The following is a 13,782-nucleotide window of genomic DNA, read 5'->3' on the forward strand; positions in this document are numbered from 1 at the left end:
CAATCCCTGCAGATAGTATACAGTCAATTTCCAAAATGTGATTCTGTATATACTTCAATATGCATAAAACTCCAAAACTGGCTCAAAAACAGGAAAGACACTTCAATTACTACAGGCTACCTGGGCCAGTGGCGCAATGGATAACGTGTCTAACTACGAATCATAAGTTTGTGGGTTCGACTCCTACCTGGCTCGCATAAATTGCCGTCATTGTATATTAGTTTGTACTCTGCGTTGTGGCCGCAGCAACCCCGGTTCGAAAACAGGTCACGGCATTTTGATTTTGTTTCTCAATCATCCATTTTTACACAATACTGAATCTTAAGAAAATTTCAGAAAGTAAGCAGATTCTTTGAAGGTGCTTGCACTATTTGTGTTTAATGCTTATTATAAAGCTATCTTAACATGCTTTGAATAATTTAATTGTGAATTATTTTACTAAAGGACTGTGAATTTGACATAAATTCTGGAATTCAGGAAAGAAGAATGTTTGTGCTCTGAGTAAGTTCATTACATTTTTGAAAGATCTTTTAGCAGTCACAAGGATTATTGTACCTAAAACATTTTTGGGAATCAATCCCTGCAGATAGTGTACAGTCAATTTCCAAAATGTGATTCTGTATATACTTCAATAACCATAAAACTCTGAAAAAAGGCTCAAAAACAGGAAAGACACTTCAATTACTACAAAACACGTGGGCCAGTGGCACAATGGATAACGCGTCTGACTGTGGATCTGTAGATTGTAGGTTCTACTTCTACCTGGCTCGCTTATATTGCCTTGATCATATAGTGGTTAGTACTCTGCGTTGTGGCCGCAGCAACCCTGGTTCGAATCCGGGTCACGGCATTTTGATTTTGTTTCTCAATCATCCATTTTTTCACAATATTGAATCTTAAGAAAATTTCAGAAAGTAAGCAGATTCTTTGAAGGTGCTTGCACTATTTGTGTTTAATGATTATTATAAAGCTATCTTAACATGCTTTGAAAAAATTAATTGTGAATTATTGTACTAAAGGACTGGGAATTTGACATAAATTCTGGAATTCAGGAAGGAAGAATGTTTGGGCTCAGTCTGAGTAAGTTCATTACATTTTTTAAAGATCTTTTAGCAGTCACAAGGATTATTGTACCTAAAACGTTTTTGGGAAACAATCCCTGCAGATAGTGTACAGTCAATTTCCAAAATGTGATTCTGTATATACTTCAATAACCATAAAACTCCAAAACTGGCTCAAAAACAGGAAAGACACTTCAATTACTACAGGCTACCTGGGCCAGTGGTGCAATGGATAACGTGTCTGACTATGGATCATAAGTTTGTGGGTTCGACTCCTACCTGGCTCGCATAAATTGCCGTCATTGTATAGTAGTTAGTACTCTGCGTTGTGGCTGCAGCAACCCCATTTCGAAAACGGGTCACAGCATTTTGATTTTGTTTCACAATCATCCATTTTTTCACAATACTGAATCTGAAGAAAATTTCAGAAAGTAAGCAGATTCTTTGAAGGTGCTTGCACTATTTGTGTTTAATGCTTATTATAAAGCTATCTTAACATGCTTTGAATAATTTAATTGTGAATTATTGTACTAAAGGACTGGGAATTTGACATAAATTCTGGAATTCAGGAAAGAAGAATGTTTGGGCTCTGTCTGAGTAAGTTCATCACATTTTTTAAAGATCTTTTAGCAGTCACAAGGATTATTTTACCTAAAACGTTTTTGGGAAACAATCCCTGCAGATAGTGTACAGTCAATTTCCAAAATGTGATTCTGTATATACTTCAATAACCATAAAACTCTGAAAAAAGGCTCAAAAACAGGAAAGACACTTCAATTACTACAAAACACATGGGCCAGTGGCGCAATGGATAACGTGTCTGACTACGGATCAGAAGATTGTAGGTTCGACTCCTTCCTGGCTAGCTTATATTGCCATGATCGTATAGTGGTTAGTACTCTGCGTTGTGGCCGCAGCAACCCCGGTTCGAAAACAGGTTACGGCATTTTGATTTTGTTTCTCAATCATCCATTTTATCACAATACTGAATCTTGGGAAAACTTCAGAAAATAAGCAGATTCTTTGAAGGTGCTTGCACTATTTGTGTTTAATGCTTATTATAAAGCTATCTTAACATGCTTTGAATAATTTAATTGTGAATTATTGTACTAAAGGACTGGGAATTTGACATAAATTCTGGAATTCAGGAAACAAGAATGTTTGGGCTCTGTCTGAGTAAGTTCATCACATTTTTTAAAGATCTTTTAGCAGTCACAAGGATTATTTTACCTAAAACGTTTTTGGGAAACAATCCCTGCAGATAGTGTACAGTCAATTTCCAAAATGTGATTCTGTATATACTTCAATAACCATAAAACTCTGAAAAAAGGCTCAAAAACAGGAAAGACACTTCAATTACTACAAAACATGTGGGCCAGTGGCGCAATGGATAACGCATCTGACTTTATATTAGAAGATTGTATGTTCGACTCCTACCTGGCTCGCTTATATTGCCTTGATCGCATAGTGGTTAGTACTCTGCGTTGTGGCCGCAGCAACCCCGGTTCGAAAACAGGTCACGGCATTTTGATTTTGTTTCTCAATCATCCATTTTTTCACAATACTGAATCTTAAGAAAATTTCAGAAAGTAAGCAGATTCTTTGAAGGTGCTTGCACTATTTGTGTTTAATGCATATTATAAAGCTATCTTAACATGCTTTGAATAATTTATTTGTGAATTATTGTACTAAAGTACTTGGAATTTGACATAAATTCTAGAATTCAGGAAAGAAGAATGTTTGGGCTTCCTTCTGAGTAAGATCATCACATTTTTGAAATATCTTTTAGCAGTCACAATTATTATTTTACCTAAAACGTTTTTGGGAAACAATCCCTGCAGATAGTGTACAGTCAATTTCCAAAATGTGATTCTGTATATACTTCAATAACCATATAACTTTAAAACAGGCTCAAAAACAGGAAAGACACTTCAATTACTACAGGGCACCTGGGCCAGTGGCGCAATGGATAACGTGTCTGACTACGGATCATAAGTTTGTAGGTTCGGCTCCTACCTGGCTCGCTTAAATTGACGTGATCGTATAGTGGTTAGAACTCTGCGTTGTGGCCGCAGCAACCCCGGTTCAAAAATGGGTCACAGCATTTTGATTTTGTTTCACAATCATCCATTTGTTCACAATACTGAATCTTAAGAAAATTTCAGAAAGTAAGCAGATTCTTTGAAGGTGCTTGCACTAATTGTGTTTAATGCTTATTATAAAGCTATCTTAACATGCTTTGAATAATTTAATTGTGAATTATTGTACTAAAGGACTGGGAATTTGACATAAATTCTGGAATTCAGGAAAGAAGAATGTTTGGGCTCTGTCTGAGTAAGTTCATCACATTTTTGAAAGATCTTTTAGCAGTCACAAGGATTATTTTACCTAAAACGTTTTAGGGAAACAATCCCTGCAGATAGTGTACAGTCAATTTCCAAAATGTGATTCTGTATATACTTCAATAACCATAAAACTCTGAAAAAAGGCTCAAAAACAGGAAAGACACTTCAATTACTATAATACACGTGGGCCAGTGGCGCAATGGATAACGCGTCTGACTACGGATCAGAAGATTGTAGGTTCGACTCCTTCCTGGCTCGCTTATATTGCCATGATCGTATAGTGGTTAGTACTCTGCGTTCTGGCCACAGCAACCCCGGTTCGAAAACAGGTCACGGCATTTTGATTTTGTTTCTCAATCATCCATTTTATCACAATACTGAATCTTGAGAAAATTTCAGAAAATAAGCAGATTCTTTGAAGGTGCTTGCACTATTTGTGTTTAATGCTTATTATAAAGCTATCTTAACATGCTTTGAATAATTTAATTGTGAATTATTGTACTAAAGGACTGGGAATTTGACATAAATTCTGGAATTCAGGAAACAAGAATGTTTGGGCTCTGTCTGAGTAAGTTCATCACATTTTTTAAAGATCTTTTAGCAGTCACAAGGATTATTTTACCTAAAACGTTTTTGGGAAACAATCCCTGCAGATAGTGTACAGTCAATTTCCAAAATGTGATTCTGTATATACTTCAATAACCATAAAACTCTGAAAAAAGGCTCAAAAACAGGAAAGACACTTCAATTACTACAAAACATGTGGGCCAGTGGCGCAATGGATAACGCATCTGACTTTATATTAGAAGATTGTAGGTTCGACTCCTACCTGGCTCGCTTATATTGCCTTGATCGCATAGTGGTTAGTACTCTGCGTTGTGGCCGCAGCAACCCCGGTTCGAAAACAGGTCACGGCATTTTGATTTTGTTTCTCAATCATCCATTTTTTCACAATACTGAATCTTAAGAAAATTTCAGAAAGTAAGCAGATTCTTTGAAGGTGCTTGCACTATTTGTGTTTAATGCATATTATAAAGCTATCTTAACATGCTTTGAATAATTTATTTGTGAATTATTGTACTAAAGTACTTGGAATTTGACATAAATTCTAGAATTCAGGAAAGAAGAATGTTTGGGCTTCCTTCTGAGTAAGATCATCACATTTTTGAAATATCTTTTAGCAGTCACAATTATTATTTTACCTAAAACGTTTTTGGGAAACAATCCCTGCAGATAGTGTACAGTCAATTTCCAAAATGTGATTCTGTATATACTTCAATAACCATATAACTTTAAAACAGGCTCAAAAACAGGAAAGACACTTCAATTACTACAGGGCACCTGGGCCAGTGGCGCAATGGATAACGTGTCTGACTACGGATCATAAGTTTGTAGGTTCGGCTCCTACCTGGCTCGCTTAAATTGACGTGATCGTATAGTGGTTAGAACTCTGCGTTGTGGCCGCAGCAACCCCGGTTCGAAAATGGGTCACAGCATTTTGATTTTGTTTCACAATCATCCATTTTTTCACAATACTGAATCTTAAGAAAATTTCAGAAAGTAAGCAGATTCTTTGAAGGTGCTTGCACTAATTGTGTTTAATGCTTATTATAAAGCTATCTTAACATGCTTTGAATAATTTAATTGTGAATTATTGTACTAAAGGACTGGGAATTTGACATAAATTCTGGAATTCATGAAAGAAGAATGTTTGGGCTCTGTCTGAGTAAGTTCATCACATTTTTGAAAGATCTTTTAGCAGTCACAAGGATTATTTTACCTAAAACGTTTTAGGGAAACAATCCCTGCAGATAGTGTACAGTCAATTTCCAAAATGTGATTCTGTATATACTTCAATAACCATAAAACTCTGAAAAAAGGCTCAAAAACAGGAAAGACACTTCAATTACTATAATACACGTGGGCCAGTGGCGCAATGGATAACGCGTCTGACTACGGATCAGAAGATTGTAGGTTCGACTCCTTCCTGGCTCGCTTATATTGCCATGATCGTATAGTGGTTAGTACTCTGCGTTGTGGCCACAGCAACCCCGGTTCGAAAACAGGTCACGGCATTTTGATTTTGTTTCTCAATCATCCATTTTATCACAATACTGAATCTTGAGAAAACTTCAGAAAATAAGCAGATTCTTTGAAGGTGCTTGCACTATTTGTGTTTAATGCTTATTATAAAGCTATCTTAACATGCTTTGAATAATTTAATTGTGAATTATTGTACTAAAGGACTGGGAATTTGACATAAATTCTGGAATTCAGGAAACAAGAATGTTTGGGCTCTGTCTGAGTAAGTTCATCACATTTTTTAAAGATCTTTTAGCAGTCACAAGGATTATTTTACCTAAAACGTTTTTGGGAAACAATCCCTGCAGATAGTGTACAGTCAATTTCCAAAATGTGATTCTGTATATACTTCAATAACCATAAAACTCTGAAAAAAGGCTCAAAAACAGGAAAGACACTTCAATTACTACAAAACATGTGGGCCAGTGGCGCAATGGATAACGCATCTGACTTTATATTAGAAGATTGTAGGTTCGACTCCTACCTGGCTCGCTTATATTGCCTTGATCGCATAGTGGTTAGTACTCTGCGTTGTGGCCGCAGCAACCCCGGTTCGAAAACAGGTCACGGCATTTTGATTTTGTTTCTCAATCATCCATTTTTTCACAATACTGAATCTTAAGAAAATTTCAGAAAGTAAGCAGATTCTTTGAAGGTGCTTGCACTATTTGTGTTTAATGCATATTATAAAGCTATCTTAACATGCTTTGAATAATTTATTTGTGAATTATTGTACTAAAGTACTTGGAATTTGACATAAATTCTAGAATTCAGGAAAGAAGAATGTTTGGGCTTCCTTCTGAGTAAGATCATCACATTTTTGAAATATCTTTTAGCAGTCACAATTATTATTTTACCTAAAACGTTTTTGGGAAACAATCCCTGCAGATAGTGTACAGTCAATTTCCAAAATGTGATTCTGTATATACTTCAATAACCATATAACTTTAAAACAGGCTCAAAAACAGGAAAGACACTTCAATTACTACAGGGCACCTGGGCCAGTGGCGCAATGGATAACGTGTCTGACTACAGATCATAAGTTTGTAGGTTCGACTCCTACCTGGCTCGCTTAAATTGACGTGATCGTATAGTGGTTAGTACTCTGCGTTGTGGCCTCAGCAACCCCGGTTCGAAAATGGGTCACAGCATTTTGATTTTGTTTCACAATCATCCATTTTTTCACAATACTGAATCTTAAGAAAATTTCAGAAAGTAAGCAGATTCTTTGAAGGTGCTTGCACTATTTGTGTTTAATGCTTATTATAAAGCTATCTTAACATGCTTTGAATAATTTAATTGTGAATTATTGTACTAAAGGACTGGGAATTTGACATAAATTCTGGAATTCAGGAAAGAAGAATGTTTGGGCTCTGTCTGAGTAAGTTCATCACATTTTTGAAAGATCTTTTAGCAGTCACAAGGATTATTTTACCTAAAACGTTTTAGGTAAACAATCCCTGCAGATAGTGTACAGTCAATTTCCAAAATGTGATTCTGTATATACTTCAATAACCATAAAACTCTGAAAAAAGGCTCAAAAACAGGAAAGACACTTCAATTACTATAAAACACGTGGGCCAGTGGCGCAATGGATAACGCGTCTGAGTACGGATCAGAAGATTGTAGGTTCGACTCCTTCCTGGCTCGCTTATATTGCCGTGATCGTATAGTGGTTAGTACTCTGCGTTGTGGCCGCAGCAACCCCGGTTCGAAAACAGGTCACGGCATTTTGATTTTGTTTCTCAATCATCCATTTTATCACAATACTGAATCTTGAGAAAATTTCAGAAAATAAGCAGATTCTTTGAAGGTGCTTGCACTATTTGTGTTTAATGCTTATTATAAAGCTATCTTAACATGCTTTGAATAATTTAATTGTGAATTATTGTACTAAAGGTCTGGGAATTTGACATAAATTCTGGAATTCAGGAAAGAAGAATGTTTGGGCTCTGTCTGAGTAAGTTCATCACATTTTTTAAAGATCTTTTAGCAGTCACAAGGATTATTTTACCTAAAACGTTTTTGGGAAACAATCCCTGCAGATAGTGTACCGTCAATTTCCAAAATGTGATTCTGTATATACTTCAATAACCATAAAACTCTGAAAAAAGGCTCAAAAACAGGAAAGACACTTCAATTACTACAAAACATGTGGGCCAGTGGCGCAATGGATAACGCATCTGACTTTATATTAGAAGATTGTAGGTTCGACTCCTACCTGGCTCGCTTATATTGCCTTGATCGCATAGTGGTTAGTACTCTGCTTTGTGGCGGCAGCAACCCCGGTTTGAAAATAGGTCACGGCATTTTGATTTTGTTTCTCAATCATCCATTTTTTCACAATACTGAATCTTAAGAATATTTCAGAAAGTAAGCAGATTCTTTGAAGGTGCTTGCACTATTTGTGTTTAATGCTTATTATAAAGCTATCTTAACATGCTTTGAATAATTTATTTGTGAATTATTGTACTAAAGTACTTGGAATTTGACATAAATTCTAGAATTCAGGAAAGAAGAATGTTTGGGCTTCCTTCTGAGTAAGTTCATCACATTTTTGAAATATCTTTTAGCAGTCACAATTATTATTTTACCTAAAACGTTTTTGGGAAACAATCCCTGCAGATAGTGTACAGTCAAGTTCCAAAATGTGATTCTGTATATACTTCAATAACCATATAACTTTAAAACAGGCTCAAAAACAGGAAAGACACTTCAATTGCTACAGGGCACCTGGGCCAGTGGCGCAATGGATAACGTGTCTGACTACAGATCATAAGTTTGTAGGTTCGACTCCTACCTGGCTCGCTTAAATTGACGTGATCGTATAGTGGTTAGTACTCTACGTTGTGGCCGCAGCAACCCCGGTTCGAAAACGGGTCACAGCATTTTGATTTTGTTTCACAATCATCCATTTTTTCACAATACTGAATCTTGAGAAAATTTCAGAAAATAAGCAGATTCTTTGAAGGTGCTTGCACTATTTGTGTTTAATGCTTATTATAAAGCTATCTTAACATGCTTTGAATAATTTAATTGTGAATTATTGTACTAAAGGTCTGGGAATTTGACATAAATTCTGGAATTCAGGAAAGAAGAATGTTTGGGCTCTGTCTGAGTAAGTTCATCACATTTTTTAAAGATCTTTTAGCAGTCACAAGGATTATTTTACCTAAAACGTTTTTGGGAAACAATCCCTGCAGATAGTGTACCGTCAATTTCCAAAATGTGATTCTGTATATACTTCAATAACCATAAAACTCTGAAAAAAGGCTCAAAAACAGGAAAGACACTTCAATTACTACAAAACATGTGGGCCAGTGGCGCAATGGATAACGCATCTGACTTTATATTAGAAGATTGTAGGTTCGACTCCTACCTGGCTCGCTTATATTGCCTCGATCGCATAGTGGTTAGTACTCTGCGTTGTGGCGGCAGCAACCCCGGTTCGAAAATAGGTCACGGCATTTTGATTTTGTTTCTCAATCATCCATTTTTTCACAATACTGAATCTTAAGAAAATTTCAGAAAGTAAGCAGATTCTTTGAAGGTGCTTGCACTATTTGTGTTTAATGCTTATTATAAAGCTATCTTAACATGCTTTGAATAATTTATTTGTGAATTATTGTACTAAAGTACTTGGAATTTGACATAAATTCTAGAATTCAGGAAAGAAGAATGTTTGGGCTTCCTTCTGAGTAAGTTCATCACATTTTTGAAATATCTTTTAGCAGTCACAATTATTATTTTACCTAAAACGTTTTTGGGAAACAATCCCTGCAGATAGTGTACAGTCAAGTTCCAAAATGTGATTCTGTATATACTTCAATAACCATATAACTTTAAAACAGGCTCAAAAACAGGAAAGACACTTCAATTGCTACAGGGCACCTGGGCCAGTGGCGCAATGGATAACGTGTCTGACTACAGATCATAAGTTTGTAGGTTCGACTCCTACCTGGCTCGCTTAAATTGACGTGATCGTATAGTGGTTAGTACTCTGCGTTGTGGCCGCAGCAACCCGGGTTCGAAAACGGGTCACAGCATTTTGATTTTGTTTCACAATCATCCATTTTTTCACAATACTGAATCTTAAGAAAATTTCAGAAAGTAAGCAGATTCTTTGAAGGTGCTTGCACTATTTGTGTTTAATGCTTATTATAAAGCTATCTTAACATGCTTTGAATAATTTAATTGTGAATTATTTTACTAAAGGACTGGGAATTTGACATAAATTCTGGAATTCAGGAAAGAAGAATGTTTGGGCTCTGTCTGTGTAAGTTCATCACATTTTTTAAAGATCTTTTAGCAGTCACAAGGATTATTTTACCTAAAACGTTTTTGGGAAACAATCCCTGCAGATAGTGTACAGTCAATTACCAAAATGTGATTCTGTATATACTTCAATAACCATAAAATTCTGAAAACAGTCTCAAAAACAGGAAAGACTCTTCAATTACTACAAGATACCCGGGACAGTGGGCAATGGATAACGTGTCTGGCTACGGATCTGTAGATTGTAGGTTCGACTCCTACTTGGCTCGCCTAAATTGCCGTGATCGTATAGTGGTTAGTACTCTGCGTTGTGTCTGCAGCAACCCCGGTTCGAATCCAGGTCACAGCATTTTGATTTTGTTTCTCAATCATCCATTTTTTCACAATACTGAATCTTAAGAAAATTTCAGAAAGTAAGCAGATTCTTTGAAGGTGCTTGCACTATTTGTGTTTAATGCTTATTATAAAGCTATCTTAACATGCTTTGAATAATTTAATTGTGAATTATTGTACTAAAGTACTGGGAATTTGACATAAATTCTAGAATTCAGGAAAGAAGAATGTTTGGGCTTCCTTTTGAGTAAGTTCATCACATTTTTGAAATATCTTTTAGCAGTCACAATTATTATTTTACCTAAAACGTTTTTGGGAAACAATCCCTGCAGATAGTCTACAGTCAATTTCCAAAATGTGATTCTGTATATACTTCAATAACCATAAAACTCTGAAAATAGGCTCAAAAACAGGAAAGACACTTCAATTACTACAAAACACGTGGGCCAGTGGAGCAATGGATAACGCGTCTGACTACGGATCAGAAGATTGTAGGTTCGACTCCTACCTGGCTCGCTTAGGTTGCCTTGATCGCATAGTGGTTAGTACTCTGCGTTGTGGCCGCAGCAACCCCGGTTCGAAAACAGGTCACGGCATTTTGATTTTGTTTCTCAATCATCCATTTTTTCACAATACTGAATCTTAAGAAAATTTCAGAAAGTAAGCAGATTCTTTGAAGGTGCTTGCACTATTTGTGTTTAATGCTTATTATAAAGCTATCTTAACATGCTTTGAATAATTTAATTGTGAATTATTTTACTAAAGGACTGGGAATTTGACATATATTCTGGAATTCAGGAAAGAAGAATGTTTTTGCTCTGTCTGAGTAAGTTCATTACATTTTTGAAAGATCTTTTAGCAGTCACAAGGATTATTGTACCTAAAACGTTTTTGGTAATCAATCCCTGCAGATAGTGTACAGTCAATTTCCAAAATGTGATTCTGTATATACTTCAATAACCATAAAACTTTAAAACAGGCTCAAAAACAGGAAAGACACTTAAATTGCTACAGGGCACCTGGGCCAGTGGCGCAATGGATAACGTGTCTGACTATGGATCATAAGTTTGTAGGTTCGACTCCTACCTGGCTCTCTTAAATTGCCATGATCGTATAGTGGTTAGTACTCTGCGTTGTGGCCGCAGCAACCCCGGTTCGAATTCGGGTCACAGCATTTTGATTTTGTTTCTCAATCATCCATTTATTCACAATACTGAATCTGAAGAAAATTTCAGAAAGTAAGCAGATTCTTTGAAGGTGCTTGCACTATTTGTGTTTAATGCTTATTATAAAGCTATCTTAACATGCTTTGAATAATTTAATTGTGAATTATTGTACTAAAGTACTTGGAATTTGACATAAATTCTAGAATTCAGGAAAGAAGAATGTTTGGGCTTCCTTCTGAGTAAGTTCATCACATTTTTGAAATATCTTTTAGCAGTCACAATTATTATTTTACCTAAAACGTTTTTGGGAAACAATCCCTGCAGATAGTGTACAGTCAATTTACAAAATGTGATTCTGTATACACTTCAATAACCATAAAACTCTGAAAATAGGCTCAAAAACAGGAAAGACACTTCAATTACTACAAAACACTTGGGCCAGTGGTGCAATGGATAACGCGTCTGAATACAGATCAGAAGATTGTAGGTTCGACTCCTACCTGGCTCGCTTATATTTTCATGATTGTACAGTGGTTAGTACTCTGCGTTGTGGCCGCAGCAACCACGGTTCGAAAATGGGTCTCGGCATTATGATTTTGTTTCTCAATCATCCATTTTTTCACAATACTGAATCTTAAGAAAATTTCAGAAAGTAAGAAGATTCTTTGAAGGTGCTTGCACTATTTGTGTTTAATGCTTATTATAAAGCTTTCTTAACATGCTTTGAATAATTTAATTGTGAATTATTTTAATAAAGGACTGGGAATTTGACATAAATTCTGGAATTCAGGAAAGAAGAATGTTTGGGCTCTGTCTGAGTAAGTTCATTACATTTTTGAAAGATCTTTTAGCAGTCACAAGGATTATTGTACCTAAAACATTTTTGGGAAACAATCCCTGCAGATAGTGTACAGTCAATTTACAAAATGTGATTCTGTATACACTTCAATAACCATAAAACTCTGAAAATAGGCTCAAAAACAGGAAAGACACTTCAATTACTACGAAACACTTGGGCCAGTGGTGCAATGGATAACGCGTCTGAATACAGATCAGAAGATTGTAGGTTCGACTCCTACCTGGCTTGCTTATATTTCCATGATTGTACAGTGGTTAGTACTCTGCGTTGTGGCCGCAGCAACCATGGTTCGAAAATGGGTCTCAGCATTATGATTTTGTTTCTCAATCATCCATTTTTTCACAATACTGAATCTTAAGAAAATTTCAGAAAGTAAGCAGATTCTTTGAAGGTGCTTGCACTATTTGTGTTTAATGCTTATTATAAAGCTATCTTAACATGCTTTGAATAATTTAATTGTGAATTATTTTACTAAAGGACTGGGAATTTGACATAAATTCTGGAATTCAGGAAAGAAGAATGTTTGGGCTCTGTCTGTGTAAGTTCATCACATTTTTTAAAGATCTTTTAGCAGTCACAAGGATTATTTTACCTAAAACGTTTTTGGGAAACAATCCCTGCAGATAGTGTACAGTCAATTACCAAAATGTGATTCTGTATATACTTCAATAACCATAAAATTCTGAAAACAGGCTCAAAAACAGGAAAGACTCTTCAATTACTACAAGATACCCGGGACAGTGGGCAATGGATAACGTGTCTGACTATGGATCTGTAGATTGTAGGTTCGACTCCTACTTGGCTCGCCTAAATTGCCGTGATTGTATAGTGGTTAGTACTCTGCGTTGTGTCCGCAGCAACCCCGGTTCGAATCCAGGTCACGGCATTTTGATTTTGTTTCTCAATCATCCATTTTTTCACAATACTGAATCTTAAGAAAATTTCAGAAAGTAAGCAGATTCTTTGAAGGTGCTTGCACTATTTGTGTTTAATGCTTATTATAAAGCTATCTTAACATGCTTTGAATAATTTAATTGTGAATTATTGTACTAAAGTACTGGGAATTTGACATAAATTCTAGAATTCAGGAAAGAAGAATGTTTGGGATTCCTTCTGAGTAAGTTCATCACATTTTTGAAATATCTTTTAGCAGTCACAATTATTATTTTACCTAAAACGTTTTTGGGAAACAATCCCTGCAGATAGTCTACAGTCAATTTCCAAAATGTGATTCTGTATATACTTCAATAACCATAAAACTCTGAAAATAGGCTCAAAAACAGGAAAGACACTTCAATTACTACAAAACACGTGGGCCAGTGGAGCAATGGATAACGCGTCTGACTACGGATCAGAAGATTGTAGGTTCGACTCCTACCTGGCTCGCTTAGGTTGCCTTGATCGCATAGTGGTTAGTACTCTGCGTTGTGGCCGCAGCAACCCCGGTTCGAAAACAGGTCACGGCATTTTGATTTTGTTTCTCAATCATCCATTTTTTCACAATACTGAATCTTAAGAAAATTTCAGAAAGTAAGCAGATTCTTTGAAGGTGCTTGCACTATTTGTGTTTAATGCTTATTATAAAGCTATCTTAACATGCTTTGAATAATTTAATTGTGAATTATTTTACTAAAGGACTGGGAATTTGACATAAATTCTGG

General features: G+C 35.8%; 6 non-coding genes across 6 annotated transcripts; all 6 read left to right on the forward strand.

Moving 5' to 3' along the window:
* The first annotated feature begins 3,591 nt into the window (after positions 1-3,591).
* On the forward strand, positions 3,592-3,664 carry TRNAR-ACG (transfer RNA arginine (anticodon ACG)). The gene has a single exon. It is a non-coding gene; the product is annotated as a tRNA-Arg (tRNA).
* A 1,664-nt stretch (positions 3,665-5,328) lies between these two features.
* TRNAR-ACG (transfer RNA arginine (anticodon ACG)) lies at positions 5,329-5,401 on the forward strand. Its single transcript has one exon. It is a non-coding gene; the product is annotated as a tRNA-Arg (tRNA).
* Positions 5,402-6,486: 1,085 nt separating this feature from the next.
* Positions 6,487-6,559, forward strand: TRNAC-ACA (transfer RNA cysteine (anticodon ACA)). The gene has a single exon. It is a non-coding gene; the product is annotated as a tRNA-Cys (tRNA).
* A 1,664-nt stretch (positions 6,560-8,223) lies between these two features.
* Positions 8,224-8,296, forward strand: TRNAC-ACA (transfer RNA cysteine (anticodon ACA)). Its single transcript has one exon. It is a non-coding gene; the product is annotated as a tRNA-Cys (tRNA).
* A 1,085-nt stretch (positions 8,297-9,381) lies between these two features.
* Positions 9,382-9,454, forward strand: TRNAC-ACA (transfer RNA cysteine (anticodon ACA)). Its single transcript has one exon. It is a non-coding gene; the product is annotated as a tRNA-Cys (tRNA).
* Positions 9,455-11,117: 1,663 nt separating this feature from the next.
* Positions 11,118-11,190, forward strand: TRNAH-AUG (transfer RNA histidin (anticodon AUG)). Its single transcript has one exon. It is a non-coding gene; the product is annotated as a tRNA-His (tRNA).
* The last annotated feature ends 2,592 nt before the right edge of the window (positions 11,191-13,782 follow it).

The sequence above is a fragment of the Taudactylus pleione genome, unplaced genomic scaffold (genome assembly GCF_031769625.1).
Source record: "Taudactylus pleione unplaced genomic scaffold, aTauple2 ptg000551l, whole genome shotgun sequence".
Lineage (NCBI taxonomy): Eukaryota > Metazoa > Chordata > Amphibia > Anura > Myobatrachidae > Taudactylus > Taudactylus pleione.